General features: G+C 33.0%; 1 pseudogene; it reads right to left on the reverse strand.

Moving 5' to 3' along the window:
* Window positions 1-529: 529 nt before the first annotated feature.
* Window positions 530-5,995, reverse strand: LOC107879696 (annotated as a pseudogene).
* Between the last annotated feature and the right edge of the window lie 1,457 nt (window positions 5,996-7,452).

Here is a 7,452-nt window from a genome sequence, read left to right on the forward strand (position 1 = left end):
ATCATTATAATTTAAATGTGGTCTAATGATATCTCTTGCAAGCTTAGAAACGATATTTAAAACACTATGAAAGTGTTTATGAACCGTCTCTACAGAATGTTAAAAGATTTCTTGTATCATTCGATTTCCCGCTCCATGTGCGCGAATCATCAAAAACATGCCTAACATTTCGTGTGTAGAAATTTCACGAGTGGGTTTAAAGCCCATATTTTTCGGTCAAATCATTGGATAAATCAATAAACACCGCTTTCTTCAATCGAAAATTTTCATAACAACGGGTTTCATTTTCTCATAATATCTCTTGAATAAATATATGTCCGGAGCACTTTGCTGTACGACAAGGTTCCTTACATAAGTACTTTTAGCAATACGTCAAAATATATTTACCTGCAAGTTGACACAAAGTCATCCACTCTTTGTCTTGCTCTCTATGAACTTTTTTCAATTCTTCATCTTCTTCATCTAATAAGTCACTTAAATATGCTAATTTCCAAACTCTCCATTTAACTGAAAATCAAAAATGCCTCACATTAGTAGATTATGGGAGTGTAAAAATCTCATAGTGCTCATATAGAGTATGGTACATCAACATATTTTAATTTATAAGATGCACTATGAATCTATGTAATTCATATATCATTGCATACTCTTCATCTAGTAAGTGAAAATCAACAGAACATCATATGTTTAAAATACACAAACATACAATAATACAAATTTTAAAAGGATTTTAACCATACAAACATAGCGTATAAAGTTCACGCGTACAACCATAATAACAAACATCAAACAACAAAAATACTAAAATCAAACGAATACATCCTTCACATTTTCTTAAGTAGGTATAACTCATAGTTATATGCCAACCAAGACTTTCGAGCTTCATCAGTAGTCGGCTTAAAAAATATTTGACGGACGTCTTTCTTTAGAAATAAGTTCACTACATAGTTGTAGCTTTCAGACGGGATAACAATTTCAGGAATACTTGCCAAAATGTCCATACACTTATCAATGGTGGGATCCTTTAGTGCATGACATGTAGCAGTACTTTTGGTTGACATCAACTCAACTATAGAGTATAGTTCTTCTCTAGCAGATTTTGTCTTAGTCTTTTTTACTCGACTACTAGTTCCTATATCATTAGTTGAAGGTTTTCTTTTTAGTGATGGTTTGAAAAACATAAGAGAATCCATATCATTTAGGTCATCACTTTTATCACTTCCTTCATCATTGAGATTAATGAAGTGTTCTTTGTCAAAATCATCAACATCATTTGTTTTTAATTTGTCCAAATCTACTTCAATATCAGAAATTTATTCTTGATTAGTGGCACGTGCTCTTTCTCCCATAGCAAGCATCATAGCGATAACATATGAGAGAAAGATCACTATTCTTAAACCTCATATATCGATGATCCATCTGAAACAAAAAAAACTACTTAAGTAATTAAATAATGAGATAAATAATAAAGAAATATAGAATAATGCGAGAGACGTACCTTAATATTTTGCTCCCACCAATCGTCATCTGCAATGATTGTATTTTTTGTGGCATCCCAACCTAAACCTGTATTCTCTCTCATCATCTGCTTAAAAAAAACCCAGTCCTGTTTCATGTTATCCCACTTATTTTTTAATTATTTTCTAGTATAGTTTCATCCCGTCTTACTATTGAACTCATCAACCATATTTTTCTATCCATGCTTATTCAAATGAGAGTTTGGTCTATTTCCTTTTATAATTTCTAATTGACACACCTCTATAAAAGAAATATGAGCATCATCGTTCCATTTAGCATTACTTCGTACCAAACTAGTTTTCGATATGATAGAATATAAATAATCTAAAGATGTGAGTAAATAAGATGAGCAGTAAGAACAAATATATAAAATGATAGAGATAAAATGATTGTGTACAAATACTTGAAACACTATATTTTTCAAGTCACTAATCCCACTTTTATGGTTGTGTAGAAATACTTAAAACACTGTATAGAGATGCTAGTAGATAAAATAATAAAGATGCTAGTAGATAAAAAGATAGATACAACATATTATTGGGGCAACTTGTTAGTAGCAAAAACAACAACAAATAACAACAATAAACCATGGTTGTAAAGACAAAACTCTATCGTTTCAGTAGTGCCAAGATATACCCGGGGAGGGGCATCAGATTTAGTCGTGCAGATTCTCAAGTGTTCCTGTTTGTCAACTCAAAATGCAAACACTACTTCCACAACAGAAGTGGTAGAACAGTAAAAACATGTGGACGGAAGTATAAATCAGCAAATTCACATCAGAATGAAGATTATTTGTGAATCTGGTAGTCCAACCTTTTGGCTTGGCTAATCTCATTTTCGTAAGATGACTAAGAAAGTTCAAATGTAAATTAGCAAGTCATAAACTTAATCGGGACCACTCTTTATGAACTACAAAAGTTATCTCCTTTTCTATGACATAAATACCAAAAGTAAGGGTAAACAATCTAACTAGGACCCAATTTCAGACAAGGTAGTTCTAGCATTCCTTAGGGGATAGACATATATAAACCCATGAATTCAGTTTTGAATATTCTATAAAGGGGACTAAATGCTTTATCTCGGAGTCACTTAGACTGATTAAACAACCAAATAAGATCAAACGATCAAATATAGTTTTATGGAACTTTAGCTATTTTGCATTTTCATTTGTTTATGAAGTAAAGTTACTGATGAGATTCATTCTGCTGCAAAACAATATTTGACTAAAGAAACTTACAAAGTTTTGTATTCGTCCAGACTGATTGCCCAAAAGACGAGCAACAAGAGTAGTTTCCACGTCGAGTAGTCAATTTCTGAAATGAATTGTCAATAGAAAAGTCAATTAGAGCAGTAGAATGATATTCTCTTGTACTTTTATAAAGTTCTACACGTCTCTTGTACTGGCACATACAAATAAAATAGGGACTGAAGTTAGGCACAGAAAAATTTATCTAACTTATGAATGAAAAAAATTATCAATGGCATTGCCAGTTACACAATTCAACATTTTCAAATTAAAAAAGGAAGAAGATTAAATTGGTATCTAAGCAATACTTTGTGCTTAAATAATATTTCACTGGAAAATAACAGGATTTCAAATATCAGCTACAACAACAACAACATAAAGGGGCAGCTAGGTTCACTATAATGAGGATCTGGGATAGCTGAAAATAAACAGAGAGGTTATTTTTGATAGGCTCTCAAGTCAAGAAAAAATAGTCCAAAACAGTCTAGAAAAAGAAGTAACATAAATACAAGAAATAACATATCAAAACATTCTGGGCTCAGGTGGTTGTGCTGTCTAAGAAGATTATTCAGTTTGTAGAAGCTATTTGGAGAAGATCTTTATGGATTGGATCTGCTGAGTTCACTAGAAAGGTTCTTGTAGCCTGGGAAAAATAATGTTGTCCCTTCATGGATGGAGTTTATAAATCTAATTAATGTGCCTGTGTAGAATGAAGCAGCATTTTGAAAGCTCCTTTGGCACTTATATAGAAGCAAAGAGAGATTATGTGTACAAAGGATTCATGCCTGCTAACTTTTTCTCATAATTTTATACATAATTTTACACAAATTTTCTCTATTATATGGCATCAAAGCTTTCAAAGTCAACATTTTATCTATGAAAAAGGGGAGATGAAAAATCAAAACTAAAGAAAAAAAGAGAAAGGATTAAGAGAACTTACCACAAATCTTGAAGGAAATGCAGTATCTGGTAGTCCAACCTTGAGAAACAGCGGCGTTGAGAGAGAGAGAGCAAGGGTTATTTTTGAGAGAAAAAAATATGTTGTGTAATAAAAGGGCTCTTAGGGCTACGAGGATAAATTTGAAATAATGAATAATTATAAGGGACAGAATTGTCATTTATTTGGTCAACTATAATGACTTATAAAACCCTCTAAAAAAAGTAGAGGGAAAGGTAACTTATGGCTTTTGGCTTTTAAAAAGCCAAAAGTAGCTTTTTTTAAGCATTTGAAAATTTACCAAACACTTCCAAAAACAAAATATGGCTTAAAAGCCATTTTGACTAAAAAATAAGCCCTTCCAAACACCACTTGGAACTAAAAATAGTGTTAGCTTCCTTAGCAGTAGGGATCAGCCTAGTAGTGGAAGAATTAGTAGATATAATAGTGGTAAGAGACATGTTATGGGTAGGGGCCAAAGAAATGGAAGTGATAGTTTGGGATTGGGACGTGTATTGATTTTTTTCCACATATTTTGGAGAAAGCAAGTTGTTACACGCTGAAATAGGGAAAAGATTAGGGTAAAATTTCTAGGGGTGGGCATCGGTCGGTTCGGTTAGGTTTTGTGTGTTATCGGTTCGGTTATCGATTTTCAATTTTTAAATATGCAAAACCAATAATCAACCAATAAGATATTTGTTATCGGTTTTCGGTTTATCGGTTATTGATTCTTAACGGTTTGATTTTCTGTTTAACCAATAAGAAAAATACTTATAAAATAGAAATAGTAACAACCAAAATAAAATCTTAGTTGCCGTCAAATCCTACATAATGAGTTTTAGTTTACAAAAATCTTTAAAATTAATGTTAGTTGAAAAAAAACGAATCCTAATTCTTCAAGCTTTTCAAAATATCCAGATCATCCCAAAAGTCCAAAACTCTTCAAACGCTTCTAGCTTTTGAAAATATCCAAATCTTGCCAAAAATCTTCAAATGCTTCGAGCCTTTGAAAATATCCAGATCTTACCAAAACTCAGACACCTATAACATATCACATAACAAGGTCTTAAATGTACAGAGAAGGATGCCGGTAGAAGACCATCTATGAAAGAGGTTGTCAAGCTATTAACAAGGTCTAGTTCGAGTATAAGAAGCAAATACCAGCTATCATTGACATTTAGTATCTAATGCATCATGCTATTCCATTTAAACTTCTAATGTGTTACAACAATATTGTCCTGATTAACGCAGTCCTAATTTTCAGCTTGTCGAATCCATGTTACAAAATGCTGCTTGCAGGTTCAGTATCTTTTTATTTCTAGAGGATAGATAGAAATCTATCTACTCATGCAATTTAGGAAGAGAAGGTGTATCCCTTGTAGCTGTAAATGTTTTTTCCATCACATGTACAATGTACACGGATGAAAACTAAAGATAACTTAATGATGTTCATCTTAGTTAATCATATTGTTAGCAAAAAGCAATTTCTTTTGCAATTCTTAGCGGGATGTATTATGTTAATGTCCTATCTCTATCTCCCTAGCTATTTGCAATTGTATAATTATTTCACTAAAAGAAGTTTTCTTGTGTATTTTTCCCTTTCTTTTTCTATGGTAAAACTCTATAATGATTTGCAGTAATTGAAGAACAGTCCACTAGATAATCCAACAAATGATAGAATAGGTGGCTTACCAGTCCACTAGACAATCAGGGGTGTTCCATATGATATAGCAGATGTCAAACATCGGCAACAAAGGAAATACATGACTTAAAAAAAATTATAGCTAGGATAGGTGGCTTACCAGATGCCCAGATTCAAGTGCAAAAAAGAAGAATCTCAACTTCACGTCAATCATCAAGAATGCTAGTATTACCTAATTCTACAGAGAATTTTTATTAATCAGACACAAAAATGTTAACAACCATTTACAATAATAATACAAAACTAATACAATTAGAATATTTTTACCTTATTCAATCTTTTCGAGGACATCTATATTTTTCTCAATACTAACAGGTTGTGATTCACTCCGAATCCAATCTTGAAGGCACACTAGAGTTTGCACCAATTTAGGAGTTAATGAACTCCTAAATGAATCCAAGATATGTCCACCGGTACTAAAAGCACACTCGGATGCCACACTTGAAATGGGAATAGATAACACATCCCGAGCCATCTCAGCAAGAATAGGAAATCTGGGTGAATGTATTTTCCACCAAGACAAGACGTTGAAGTTTTTGGTTTCACCTTTATTTTCTTCATCAAGATACTTTTGCAATTCTGTTTTAACCATTGTTGTATTTTTAGCTTTATGTTTCATTAGATCATCCATGAATGACCCTAAAGACCCTATCGATTGAACAGTACTACCTCAACGCTAAGGCAGTGAACTAGAATTTTCAAATAAAGAGCTAGATGAAGATGAAGAATGTTGACTATCTTTATCTTTTGAAAAGGCTTTTATATACTCACCATACATCAAATTCATGTAGTCTTTCACCCCGCTCTCTAAAATTAGTCCTTCTTGTTTCCCAAACATCATTTGAAGAGCAAAACCAAAGGAAACAAACTTGTGCCGAGGATCCAGAACACATGAATAAAAATCATCTTATTCATTTTCTTTGGACTACCCCAATACTTATCAAACTTTTCTTTCATATTCGATGCAATTTTATCCAAAAGATAATCACCATCATCTTCACTCTATATCAACTGCTTCAAATAATAAGAAACCTCACAAATTTTAAGAAAGTGTGAATTTAATGTGACATAGAGTGATCCAGATACTTCTTTGGTTAGATTATAAAAAATTTGAAGAAAATTGGTAATTTTCTTCACATGGTCCCAGTCATCACTCGAAAATGCACTGACACCAGTTCCATCTTCATCCTCAACAAATTGAAGGTAATGTGATAAGCCAATGTCGCGATAAACATAACTCATCAACCCATTTTCACACTCAACTGTCCTCTTCAACATCAAATATGTAGAGTTCCACCTTGTAGAAACATCCAAACATAATGATTTTTTACTATTGATATCAACATCTTCACAACATTCTTGGAACCTCTTACACCTTACAAAGGACTGCCTTATGTATTTCACTGCTTTTCTAACTTTTTCAATGGACACGCCAGTTACTTTCAAACTATCTTGGACAATGAGATTAATAATGTGAGCCATACACCTTACATAAAGGTGTTCTCCATTCATGAAATTGGTTCCCCGTTTAGTGAATATCTTAGCTAACTCTTTCACAGTTACGTCGTTCGAACTAGCATTATCAACTATGATGGTAAAATTTTTATCGATACCCCAATCACGTAAACACTTACTAATCTCATTAGCCATGTCTTCACCTCTGTGACAAGTAATTGGACAAAAGTTAATTATCCTTTTGTGCATAATCCATTTACTATCGATCGAATGTGCAGTGACGCACATATAATTAATTCGCTGCAAAGAGGTCCAAGTATCAGTGGTAAGACAGACTCTTTGTTGGGCATCTCTAAAAGACCTCTTCAACTTTTGTTTCTCTTCATCAAACAGTTTAAAACAGTCACGTGTCACAGTGTTACAAGAAGGAATCTTAAAATGAAATTGCACTACGTTTATAAAGTTTCTAAAACCTTTCTTCTCAACAAACCTGAAGGGGAGTTCATCCACAATCACCATGCGACATAAAGCTCTCCTACATTGTTCTTGCTCAAATTTACTCGAAACAACAGCAACATCAACCGCAACACCCCC

Source organism: Capsicum annuum, chromosome 8 (genome assembly GCF_002878395.1).
Source record: "Capsicum annuum cultivar UCD-10X-F1 chromosome 8, UCD10Xv1.1, whole genome shotgun sequence".
In the NCBI taxonomy this organism is placed as follows: Eukaryota; Viridiplantae; Streptophyta; class Magnoliopsida; order Solanales; family Solanaceae; genus Capsicum; species Capsicum annuum.